The 14026-nt window shown below is 38.1% G+C and overlaps 1 protein-coding gene across 1 annotated transcript in view; it reads left to right on the top strand.

Moving 5' to 3' along the window:
• Positions 1-14026, top strand: part of LOC134824785 (uncharacterized) — a 46244-nt gene that overhangs the window by 2382 nt on the left and 29836 nt on the right. The gene's annotated exons all lie outside the window — the stretch shown is intronic.

The following is a 14026-nucleotide window of genomic DNA, read 5'->3' as shown; positions in this document are numbered from 1 at the left end:
AGATGATGTAGATGACTGGATTCAGGGTGGAGAGCAGGACTGGTACTACTGCCGCGTAACAGATGACAAATCCTGGAAACCAAGGCATCTGCTCATGTGCCAGGATCGTGGAATCCTCCCAGGGGATATCTACCGAAACTGACTCTGCAAGTGCATTGGAAACATAGGCCTTCACAATGTAGATTACTATAGTTGCAAAACTTCCTAAATTGGTTATCAGAATTTTCAGGCTAGCAGAAACACTGTTCCTTCTGGCTGTGTCTGACATGGGTTTCTTGTACATCTGAACCATCTCCCTGATAGTAAGAAATGAAGTTCCGATCGCCAGAACTTGTAGGAGCAATGCGAAGAAAATGAGGAAGAGGTACATGCCATTAACACGGATCCTGTAGCCGAAAAAGGAGGGATCGAAATTCCAAACGCCTTGTAAGAGGGGCAAGAAAACAGCAAATGAATTGCTCTCATCTCCCTTCCTGAAGAACAAAATGAACACAATACAGATGTATCCTAAATTAAAAACCAGGACCCCCAGTATAGGTCCTTCTTTAACACGTCCAAAAGGGAATTTTATCTGGTAAAACCGAGTGATAGCTAACACTCCCGTCAAATAACAAGGAGTCAAAGCAAAAATCCACCTGATGGCTGTCCTCACTATTTCCCCCACAGTAGCTTCTCTGTACATAGATCCATAATGCTCCTCACAGAACATTACAGTGAATCTCTCAGTGCACACCTTCATATCTCTCCCAGCCAACCCTCCTATACTGTACTCCACAGGGATGTAAATACAAGAGAGCAGGTCAGCAGTGGCTAGGACCAGGAACAGTTTCCGGGGGAGGGAGGGTGGTTTGAGGAGGTTGTGTCGGATAACTAGGAGGTTGAGTGGAGTTGAGAGGAAAGTTAGAAAGAGGAGGAAGATACATATGTAGAGGTCTGGGTAGGAGGTTCCGCCTGAACTGATTATTGCCATGTTTGATGTTACCTGCTGGGATGTTTTATAAGTCTGACAACTCGTTAGAATTTAGAAACTGAAAAACTACGTTTGATATAATATTGTCATTAGAATATAGAATTTAAATATCTAGAAACTTTATAAACGTATCAGGAGCATGAGCAGTCGAAAATGAACTCTGCCCAGCGGCCAGATTGCATTCGTAGTTAACAGTATTAAGAGTCACCTGAACGCTACAAATTACAGTATAAATATAAATTACAGTAATTATCACTGTTTGTAGGTACGGTTAGAAGGCGCGTGTCACACTGTCACAATTAGGACCCTCGCATGTTGAACTTATCTGGAACGTTTTGGACAGCTGACAGCTCACTGTACTAGTGCACTAGCTCACTAGTGCACTAGTATGCTTTAATTTAAATTATAACTGCAGCAGCTCGATGACGATCCTAATTGCTTCCGAGCACTTATGCCGGTGTTGTCGGGCTGACTTGACCAATGCTGTTAAATTCGCACTAAACGTATTATTCGAATTAAATTGGCATACGAATTTTTCTCTGAAAATTGCCGCATGTAAAAAAATATACCAAATACGGGAACAGGAAATCATGTGCCCGCATCAAAATGTTCACGATAGTTGGCTTTGTATGGTGGAATCCGAATATTGCCAAAACATATGCTTCCCGCAACAGGTGCGTCGTTACTGGTCAGTGACTATAGCGTGGGTACTGACCAACTACCAAGATCGCAAGGGGTTAAATTTAGCTCATACCCGAAGACGTTATGCAATTATGGAGTAAACTAATTTCTCTTAATAAACTTGAATTACTTAATTTCCTCCACAGTCTATTCTACTTGTCATGTCGCGATTTGTAAGTTTGAGATTTGAACTATAACGTCACAATTCAAATATCCAACTAGATTATAGAGTTAGACTCGAAAATGCTGCGCGTTCCCACAGCCACATTTTTACCGAATTTTCAGCGCATTTTTTGGCGAATTTAACAGCCCTAAAAATTAAAACTTGAAGTTGTAAATTGGCGAATTATTCGCGTACTTTTTGACGAAAATTTGGCGAATTTAACAGCCTGGCTGACTTCAGCTTTATTATTATTATATACTAGTCATGTAACCCGTGCAGTAGGTCCCAGCCGGACACTTGACACACTGGTGGCGTTGTTAGTGTTACCGTACGTTCCCAGATCGAGGGCACTGGGTCTCCACTGCTGCACCAGCGGGACAGTACCTGTGATAATGTGGTCATATTATGATATTAATAGTGTAACCCGTGCCTACGGCCGGGACTTCACTATCGTAGTTGAATTGCAAAAGTATAAACAGTGCAAAAGTTATAAAAATTGTGCAAATGTATAAACTCGCTCAGTTGAAACCGACCGTGTTAGAGTAAATTTAATTCTGAGCGCCCATCACGTAATACGTATCCATTAGTAATACTTAATACTTTAATAGGCTCCACTGCCAAATCAACTAATTATGTACAAAGCAGTAATTAGGGGAGCTGTAAATATGGAGAGAAAGTGAGAGAGAGTGTGAGAGAGGGAAAAAAAGTTAGTCACTTTAATATCACATTCGCAGAACAAAACCATCAATTAAACCACCTACTACCGGCCGATTTGAAAAACCTTAATCATTTGGCTTGTTCAGAGGTTTGTCGGCACTATACCGAAAAAATCAGCCCCATAACTCTTACTGTTTTCTTGATTAAGCCGTTCGGAAATGACCAACAGACAGACACACACATCTTGAGATTATTAATATAGATTTGTGGTACCATGATAACCGTCTCGTCACCAAATTGTCATTATAGGGGTAGCGATGTAGGAGCTGCCATTTCGATCATATGATGCTTATTCAGCTTCAGTATCATCTGATTCATTAATTTTGTCTCCATCATCTCTAAAATGCATAAAATCTCCTACTAGCAATATGTTTGGCACACATCTGGACTGAGCCTTTTTTTTGGACTGACCCTCAGGCCTATATAACGTAGTCCCTCTGTTACGCTAAATCGTTCATCCCAAAAACTGCGTTTTTAAAGTGGAATACTGAAGTTTATTTTTCCATTTTCTTTCGAAGTGAAGAGAAAAACGAGTTATTTAGTTACATTTACCTAGATCATAATTTAATGTTCTCTGCCTTTTATTAATATCATATTGTATTCAATAAATTGTCATATTCAATCAGTGATCGAAAAATATGATGACTCGAATACAAGGAAATGTTTTGAAAGATGATATTTCGTTAACATTAATTCACTGCTTAATGGAAGTTCTCAGTTTCATAATTTGGCTTTGTAATGGACCCTAGTAAAAAATCGACTCGATAAGTTAAAACCTGGTCAAATATCGACCTTAAATACGGTTAACTTGATGTAGATACATAAAAACGTACAACTTAATAACTTAGATAGAAATATATCATACTTCGCGAAAATCAATCTTGAAACAGGACCCTTTTTTCAAACAAAAGGAATGATACCGAGAATGAAATCGGTCGGTTTCAAATATTTTGCGTCTGCCGATTCCAAGGGTTCAACAAGGATCCCGCACAAAATATATGTAGCCCTAAAACTATAGCTACCGATACTAAGTTGATAATACCCGATACAGTACAGCTCATACCATATGAATATACATGATTTAAAAATCCTCCAAGTATAGGGCCAATAAATGAGCCTAAGAAGAATGAGGACGAGTATAAACCGCCCATATGACAACTTGACAGGTTCTCTGGAAGCTTTGTGTGTTCCATGTAATGTCCTATCATCAGTGGTAGAGCTGCTACCTGCAATTTAGTAAAACTCGAATTAAAACCATTAACTCATTAAACAGTTATGAAGACGGATTCCAGGACGATAAATTCAACCAGTTTTAAGTGAGGCTACAGCCAGTAGACTAGAGCCGAAACTGTGCCATTCACATTTCACATCATGATTACCTATGAGCCAGCCTAAGAGTAGGTTGTATTTAGTACGACTAAATTGTGGTCCCAAATAACCAATTATCCAATTATCCAATTAGCAAATTAACCAATTAACCAATTAACCTATTAACCAATTAACCAATTAACCAATTAGCCAATTAACCAATTAACAAGTAAATCTAAATTAATCTTGTATCGATTTATTGATTGTCAGTGAATGATCAAGAGCTTATACTCTTATACCTGTGTTAAACCGCTCCCCGTTTGAATGAGACTCATCATGATCGCTGGAAAGTAGATTCCCATATTTGTTTCACCGAGAAAGTTATTGCCAAGGAAGCAGGAGCTGGTACCCATCAATGCTAAACCAACAATCAACAGATACTTTAAATTCTGGGGGGAAAGATAATTTAAAAAGTTGAATCTTGGAGTGACATGTATAAATATTGATAAACTGTGATCCCGTTTGATTTCAAATTTGATAATGCAGGTTAAGTTGACAATGTTCAACATTTGTAACTTTGTAAGAAACCTTTTTATTCGAGCCAATTATCCCAGACGCAAAGGTAGAAACAAAATAAAGCGTGGAAGCCACTGTTAAGATCCAACCACTATCTTTCTCAGTCATATTAAATTCTCCCAGCATATAGTTGCTGAAAAACGACACGGAGATGCTGTCCGTTATCGAAACAGTACCCATCACTAATACGATTATCACCTGAAAATAAACGTCCCTTTATTAAAAAGAGAGATATAAAGACTTTTCCTACTTGCTGCTAATCGGTAAGAAAAATCTGGTCAGAAATGTGCTAAAAAACTATAGATAAACTTGTGAATTACCAGAACAGGCCAATAGAAATAAGCATTGGTTGGAGTAGACGTCTCTTGTGTAGGTTCGTGGTGTTGCTGTGGTAACCAGTAAGTACACAGATACGCCAATACAAATGAGATGACAACTAAGATCGCTGAAATACATTTTATTTATATTTACTATCTAGGTAATGAATCAAATGTGAGATTAAATTTAAGGTGCGAGATTAATTCACAAATTATGCGATCGTGCATCTTTTCTGATTTGTATCGTAAAATTATATATAAAAATGCAACGAAATGCACGTTAAAAGTTTACACCGATTGCAGGTCCTATAAAATTTTTAAATTGGAACTCTTCTGAAACAGCTCAATAAGTCACCATATTTTTTGTTTGAAAATGAGTATTCTCACTTGAAATGTTAAGTGGAGCCCAAAAACCGTGCTGTTCGTATAGATAACCACCCAGTTCAGATCCAACTATCATACAAAAACTGAATGCAAGTTCGAAACAAGAAGTGATAAGAGCGAGGTTGTCAGGGAAGCATTGTGTCATCATATCTAAAAACCTGATCTCTGAAATATTGATAATATTATGGTGTTTTATTAATTTACTTTATTGTCCAGATAAGATTGATGTAATAAATCTCGGATGATGATAATTGATAAATCACCCTACACTGAACTATCACGTGACTCAGTTTAACACATTTTATATATAGCTCTGAGGAGACAAACCTCAGCTCATTTTGTAGACCATGAATAAATGGTCAAACGGCATCTTCGTTTTTAAACACTCTAAGTGCTAAGGGAAATGATTCACGTACCCTAGTTCGACACGCACCTTAGTTCGACAACTTAAGTTCGCCAGATATCACCCTGTCGAACTTCGGTAAGTGTCATACTTATAGAGTCCGTGGTAGCGTTCTCTAGTTCGACAAATAATTTCTGCTTGTGATCCAACGGCGATTAACGGGTCCTCGTCATAGCTTCATATGATCACTGGATTCAATGGCAGATAAGATGTAATTTTCTGACATATAGCAACCAGCGGTTAGAAATTCCAGAACCTTTCAGTATATGTTTAATTCTTTCTTTGCCACTCGGTTCTGGTTTAGCAAACAGAAAACATATTTATAATTTATATCCGACTGTTTCTGGTTCAGGAGCCAAATCTATAGATACTCGGTTACATAGTCGTTTGTGATAATATAAAGTGTGGTATGTGGTAGATATTTATATAGCATACTCTACAATCTAGATCTATAAAACGGAGTACGGGTTACCATGATAATCCTTTATCTCTCCGCTAAGGCCTAAGTCTACAATTCTGCTTACTAACAATTGAGTCTGAGGTCAATTAAATTTTAATAAATATGGATTATTGGATTATAACGTTCGCGGTACATTTTAGACCTCATTGGATACAGCAGAAGAAATGTAAGAATGTACTTGATATAACTTTAACCTGGAGATACAGGTTAAATCAATATAATATTGTGCTCAACAGTCATTTTAGACCTCATTGGATACAGCAGAAGAAATGTAAGAATGTACTTGATATAACTTTAACCTGGAGTTACAGGTTAAATCAATATAATATTGTGCTCAACAGTTTACATTTTAGATAATATATAAAACGCAGTATGAGTTCCAAAACTCTAGTTCGACAGTCGAAGTTCTCTTGTCGAACTTTAGTACGTATCGAACTTGAGTCCAGGTGGCGCACTTTAGTTCGACAGCTCGTCGAACCTTAGGGTTTATCGAACTAGAGTGCTTGTCGAACTTGCGTAAATAATCAGTTTACCTGTAATACCAATCGTTATCCCCTGTAGTATTCTGGAGATTATGGTGTAGATTACCCAACTTGTGTCTCCCAGATTTATTGTGAACAGTACTGTTGATAGTGGTGCCAAAACTATGCTGATAATGATACGGTATCATATTCATAATATGAAGAGAATCAGTGTACAATTTTCATAGCAAAAAGCTATTTTGGGTTAACCGGTGTTATCTCACCTTTCTTAGATCGCGACAAACTATAGGAGAATACAAATAACTATTTTTGACTGGGCCATTTAGGATGTAAATTTTAATCACTGTAAAAGTTAACCAATAAGATCACTATACCTAATTGTTTAGCACTAACCCGATGAGTAAAGATTGCCGAATGGAAAGTAGAGCGGAAGTTTTAGGAGCTAGTCCAAGAGTTAGGAAGAGAGATAGACACAAAGCTCCGTATACAGTTCCTGCTACAATCTTACAATAGAGGACTGGTTTCTTCTCTGTAATGTTAGTAAGTGATTAAGTAATTGGGTAATTAGTTGTTGTTAATTGAGCGGCTAATTTGCAAAAATTAATGAAAACATAATTATTTGTGGTATCGGATTGAAGGATGCGCCTAATTGGGGAAGTACGACCTCCATCAGATTCAGAACTAATATAATTTTGGCAGGGTAGTGTTGATTATGTGCCTAACCTTATAACCTTGTGAACACAGTGGATATCCTTGCTGTTACGGCTAGTTAAACGGGGAATTGAAACTGTGGGGCTCCGTGCAGACCAACCTACCTGTGGCTAAAAGCTCTAATATACAAAAAAATACAGTAGCAATTTTGTGCACTGACCTGTAAAACAATTCCATACAAAAATTACAAACCTCAACAATTTCGTTAGTTAAAAATGAGTTAGGGATGGTAAAGTAGAGGTACTCTACGAATATACAGAGCATGGCAATCGAGAAAACAGTTATCCGTTTCTTTAAGGAACTTTTCTCTCTGTAGGGCACGGCTGTTTCATTGATTAGTAGTTTTTCTTTTTCCTCCTCCGGTTCAAGTTCCGACATTTTTACAACTATATCTGATGAAGTGGTTGATGATTTTTTTATTTCAAAATTCAAATAAACTTTACATCAATGTATTACAGTAATATTTAGAAAAGACCACTATATCTCCTGTGAGGCAAAAAACATGGAAAATGAGAGCTAGAAAAATATTCCTGAGACTCAACACTACCAGACTGCAGCTGGAGTGAGAAACATTATGTAAACATCATAATAAAATTTATTTCGGCTGAACCAAAACACGGTGGTAAAACCTTAATTACATTTGTGCCGACCCTACATAAAATACAGAATATGAATCATTAATAAATAATCAAGAGAACAAATTAAAATGTATACGATATACCTTCTTGCTACTACTCCACAGACTTATTACAAGACATATTAACAAGACATATTAACAAAACAACATAATTATATATTATAATATATCAATTTATCTAACGGCCATGCAATGGACCTTTGCGTACTGCGTGATGCGCTTGTTCCATATGAAAAAGAATGGCGTGTTCTACTGCAGGTGCGAGGGGTTTAATCAGGCCAGCATACGTCACTTCAGAAGACCACAGAAATTCAGTTAGCTTTGTTTAAAAAATGGAAATTTTCTCAGTCTGTCTAACATAGGCTGGCAAAGCATTCCACAGAAGCATTGTTCTATAAAAGAAGCTGTTTCTGAAACTATCGCAGTTCGGTACAACAGAGCAGGTATAATATCTGCTGGTGTCAAGTCCTTCAATGAATGACGCCGCGGTGCTCCTTGTGGACCTTATTGTTCCAGCCTCAACAACAGCAATATATTCAGGTAGAGATATACTTACTATATATAAAGCGAGACGATATATATATATATGTGGATATATCCGTGCCATTTTACTGACACCAGGGCATCAACTTTAACGCGAGTTTCCGCAAAAACCGTAAAAAATATACAACTGAAACTTTTTTGACTGGGTCAAATGCTTTAATGGCCTTCAAATCAGCATGAAAAAATTAAAAATTGGCCAAGGAATGAGAATTTTAGTGCCCAAAATTTGGACTCCCAAGTGGTGTCAAAAACGCGAATTAAATAGGTAATAATTATTTTATTCTCTCGAGTCTTGACACCACTTTAGGGTAGACGGGTTCCTGCTAGCTCTTACGGTTTCTCTACATCAAAATAACATGTCACAGATGAAAACTAATTATCTCGATCAAAACTGTAATAATGTAAATTATACAAGCAATGTTGCTGAGTAAAACAGATATTCAATCTGTAACTTAACTGAATAATAATTGAGTCTAGAGACCACGTACTACGCAAAACACATACCATGACCAGATGGCAGCTTCAATAAACACGGGGCTGAATGAATATCTAGAAAGCGGCACAATAAACACCGCACGAGGGTTTATCAACTCATTGTTGAGAGACTTTCTATAATGTAAGAAATGCTTGAAACTTACATTATTAAAACTTATACAATTTGTTGTATTCCACTTGAAAGGATGTGTTCATCTCTCTGACATTGCATAAGCACTCCAGCTTTGATATTATATCAGCATCCGGCTAAAACAGCTTTATATTTTGCATCTGAATCTGATGATACTATATTAACATACTCCTGTAATGTCTTATTTTATGCGCGTTAGATCTTGTATACGATATACCTTCTTGCTACTACTCCACAGACTTACAAGACATATCAACAAAACAACATAATTATATATTATAATATATCAATTTATCTAACGGCCATGCAATGGACCTTTACGTACTGCGTGATGCGCTTGTTCCATATGAAAAAGAATGGCGTGTTCTACTGCAGGTGCGAGGGGTTTAATCAGGCCAGCATACGTCACTTCAGAAGACCACAGAAATTCAGTTAGCTTTGTTTATTATCTAACTTTTAAAACAATCTCGAAATAGTAAAGAAACATCTTAAGAGACTGATAAGTGCCCAAAAAAACATAACAGTTCTCTGAAAAATAAAGGTTAATTATGAGGTAAATAATTTTCTCCACAAAACTCTGTTAGAGGCAGTAGCCCTAAGATCATAAAGATCATTAGTATCATGTAATGGTAGGTTTCTTTTATTCAAATCATTTATAATAAACTTTAAAAGATTACTTTGGTGTCGACCAACACGTCCTTTTATGGTAAATAACGCATTAACAGCAAATTGAAGAGCTCTCTGAGCTGGTGATGAGCAGTCACTGCGAAGGACATGTCCAAGCATTTTCCAGCGAGCATATGTCACTCGCTCTGACAACGGTGTTACACCACAGCGTTCATAGAGTGCTTTATTACTGATAATAATGGGATAAGTCATCTTCAATATTTGACGCAGGTGTCTTCTATGACATGCATCAAGTTTGTCAAATAGGTTCTGAGGGGTAGCCCAGCTATTGCAGTTATAGAGCATAACAGATGTAACGTATGCTTCGTATATCTTAATGTTGGTCTTCAGATTAATCTTAGATCCTTGCATCCAAACTTTCATGTATTTTTCGAATGCAACATTTCCAAGGATTATACGATGCTGTATGTCTTCTTTACTACATAGCTTAGAGCCTAGGGACACACACTTCCTCCAAGGTTCTCTATTTCTTAGAGGTTCTCCTTTTTCGTCCTTCTCACTACTTCCAGCCAGATAACACTTTACAAACTCGGTTTTAGATTCATTTACAAGCAAATTCCATTCTGAGAGAATTTCCTTGCAAATTGGAAGGAGCTGGTGTAACGAATCCTCATCTTCATCAGCAAAGTCCACATCATCAGCATATTCCCATTCTAAAGGAAGGGAGCTTTCAGATATGGGGGGATTTGGGCGTAGATGTATAACAACAACTCTAAGGTGGTAGAGTGCTCCAGCTAGGTACATGGTAAACAGCGAGCCAGACAAACAGTCACCTTGAAAGGCTCCTATTGTGACTTCAAACTCTCCCGATGTCGTCTTTTTGATCTTAATTCTGAGCTTGGTGTTAGCGAGCAGATATCTAACTAGTCTTATGTCATCTTCTGAGCATCCTGCATCTTCGAGTAGCCTGAGGATAGTTGACCGATGTATTGTGTCGAAGGCTGATGACATGTCTATCCCCATTTTACTAAACGTTTCTCCTTGACAACAGAAATAAGAACCCTTTGTGTCCAGACAATATTAGAGCAGCTGATTTATAGGCGTTCTGCCATGGCCCAGTGTAGTCTGCTATCTGTTGTTGAATACGCTGGAGTGTTATCATGGAAAGGATTTTCCTAGTTCCATTGAGAAGGCACAAGGGACGCAGACTCTTAACTGGTCCTTTTGGTTTTCCAGGCTTCTGTAGGGGGGTAAGATATCCCTCAGTGAACGATTGAACGTGCTCTTGTTTTTCAAAGGACTCATTGATAAGTGATGCAAACTTCATGTAGAAAGAAGGAGGTGCATACTTAAGGAATTCGTTAGGGAGGTTGTCAGGACCAACGGCTTTACCGTTCTTTAGTTTCTTAGCTGCTGTCTCAACTTCAAGTGCAGTTATAGGCGTATCTAATGGCTTAGCAGCTCCAACAAAAGGTTCTAGTGGGGGTTCTGGGCCTGTGTAATGTTCCATGAACCAGTTCTTGACTATGTCTGCCTTATCTTCGTCATTGAGAGCAAGTTCTTCTGTTTCTGGTAGGAATACTGAAATAGGAGGAGTGTCCTTTGTGCTTGAAATTGCTCTGGTTGCTTCGAACATTCTTCTGGTATCATCAGTGGAGTTGATCGTCTCAGCTAGAAGGTCGGCATGAGCGGTTTCAAGTGTAATAAGGCGCTTTGCAATGTCATTCTTGAGTCTGTTGATTTCCTTACGCAGGATAGTTCTGTCACGCATTTTGTTGTTGTTTAAATGTTGTAGTAATTGGTGTCTCTTTTCTGACATAGAGACGACTTGTGGGTCTGATGTTCTGTGACGTTTGGCTGTGTTTCTTTTCATACCCACTGTTTCAGATGCAGCAATTTTAACCGCCTCGAAAAGGTTGTTAAAACTTTCAGTGACTGACTGGGCAGATGTATCAGTTTCAATCTTCTGAGCAGCATTTTGTTGAAAAGAACTTTGAACATCTTTGCTACAAACCAATGAGTTGGTGATATACTGCTTGACTTTGTGTTTGGCAGTTCTGTAAAGTTTGTAACGTTTACTGAGGTCAAAAGTTGCTTTTACAATTTTGTGATCAGATTGAAGTTTTGCACCAGCGTAAGACCTAGCGTCAACAAGCAGAGGGGTACTTCTAGATCTACATAAAACATAATCAATTTGAGAAAACCAGGGTACAGACTTTTTGGATCTACGGTCTTTAATCCATCCTGTAAAAGTGTTGGTGTGTCTGCTCGCATGTGAAAATGCAGTGTTGGCTGCATAGAGTCCATTAGTGATCATGAAAGCTAGCAACCTTTCGCCATTTTCGTTACGCCGACCAATACCATGTCTTCCCATGTTAGTTTGAAGACCACTTTCAAAATCTGATTTAGCCCGTTTCCCTAGCCTAGCATTAAAATCATCCATGATGAAAAGTTCATGTCTGGCAGGAATTCTGATAGCTTCCTGGAGCTCACAGTAAAACTCATCAGCAATGCGTGGGTTTTGTATAGATTTGACATTAGTTGGACTGTAGCAGTTTATAATACGGGCTTTCAGTGATGGTTTCCCATGACACTTTGATGGTAGAGAAATGTCCATGTATGCTACTCTGTCACTGATTTGATGGTACGAGACAACATTTGATACAAATTTACTGTTGATAATAAAACCGAGTCCGCCATGCCAAGACAACTTCTGGTTAAACAAAAGAAGCCTGTGGTTGCCGGGTATAACAGTGTCTGAGTGTTTAGACACCTTAGTTTCTTGGAAGGCTATAACATCCAAGTTGTATCTGCTGCAATCATTTGCAGCTAGATGCTGCGAGTGTTCCTGACTAATGCCTCTAACATTCCATGTGGCGAATTGGAGAGATGCCACCGTGAAAAAACCGAACAAAACAAAGCTGAAGAGAAGAACTGTAGGCTTCTTGGAAGCGTCAGACGTTCTGGTCGTAATAGTTACTCCCATGCGTGCCCGTCACAGCAACACACCATCCTAAAAAAGCTTTGTTTAAAAAATGGAAATTTTCTCAGTCTGTCTAACATAGGCTGGCAAAGCATTCCACAGAAGCATTGTTCTATAAAAGAAGCTGTTTCTGAAACTATCGCAGTTCGGTACAACAGAGCAGGTATAATATGTGCTGGTGTCAAGTCCTTCGATGACTGACGCCGCGGTGCTCCTTGTGGACCTTATTGTTCCAGCCTCAACAACAGCAATATATTCAGGTAGAGATATACTTACTAAACCATTTATTATTTTATAGAAGAGCGTAATTGAATTATGATATATCTCTTATACCTGAATAGGGTAGAGGTACACAAGGAGCACGGTGTCAGTCATTGAAGGACTTGACACCAGCACATACAATTTAATTTTCCTCATACTCATAAGTTAGTTGTTAGTTAGCAGAATTGTAGACTTAGCGGGGAAATAAAAGACTGACGTAGTAACTCGTACTCCGTTTTATAGATCTAGATTGTAGAGTACGCTATATAAATATCAACCACATACCATACTTTATATTATCACCATCGACTAGTAACCAAGTACCTACCGGTCTAGAGATTTGGCTGCTGAATCGAAAATAGTCGATATCAATCTATTTCCTGTTAGCTATAGAGACCAGAACTGAGTGGCAAACAGGAGAATTAAAACTATACTGAAAGGTTCTGGAATTTCTAACCGCTCATGGTTGCTAGACGTCAGAAAATTTGTTTATCTGCCATTGAACCCTGTGATCCTATGATGAGGACCCGGCAATAGCCATTGGATCACAAGCAGAAACTATTTGTCGAACTAGAGTACGCTACCTGGACTTTAGTTCGACACGTACCGAAGTACGACAGGGGTGATATCTGGCGAATTTAATTTGTCGGACTATATTGTGTGTCGAACTAGAGTACCTACGTGAATCTTACTGAACACGACTAGCAATTTATCCATAACGTTCAGAACGTGAGATGAGTTTTAGTACAGAACATTTTTAGTGAACGTTCTGTACGTGCATTACAACTAAGACTGGAACACAATTTGTTGTAAGATTACAGTAATTCTGGAAAACATCTTTAATTCAGGAAACTATAATTATATAGATGTAGTATAAATGTGGAACATTGTCCTACGACGATCTTTGTAATTGTCTTCAATTGAAAAATCGTATGATGTAACGGTGTATACAGATTAGCCCCACTAATTGAAGAAGATTCTCCATATTTTGCGGAAAAAAATTCAAACTCCAATATTCGCCAAGGACAAAAGGAAATATTTCTATGAACATAGTGTTAATGATCCACTTATACAAACGATGCCACAATACTGGCAACATGCCGCCACCTCTAAGTCGTCCACAAAAAGCCACTGAGCTGCAAGATTTTGCCACTAAGCTGAAAGATTTTGCCACGATA

Source organism: Bolinopsis microptera, chromosome 13 (genome assembly GCF_026151205.1).
Source record: "Bolinopsis microptera isolate Bmic1 chromosome 13, MBARI_Bmic_1.0, whole genome shotgun sequence".
NCBI classification, from domain to species: Eukaryota; Metazoa; Ctenophora; class Tentaculata; order Lobata; family Bolinopsidae; genus Bolinopsis; species Bolinopsis microptera.
This window is presented reverse-complemented; position numbering and strand designations above follow the sequence as displayed.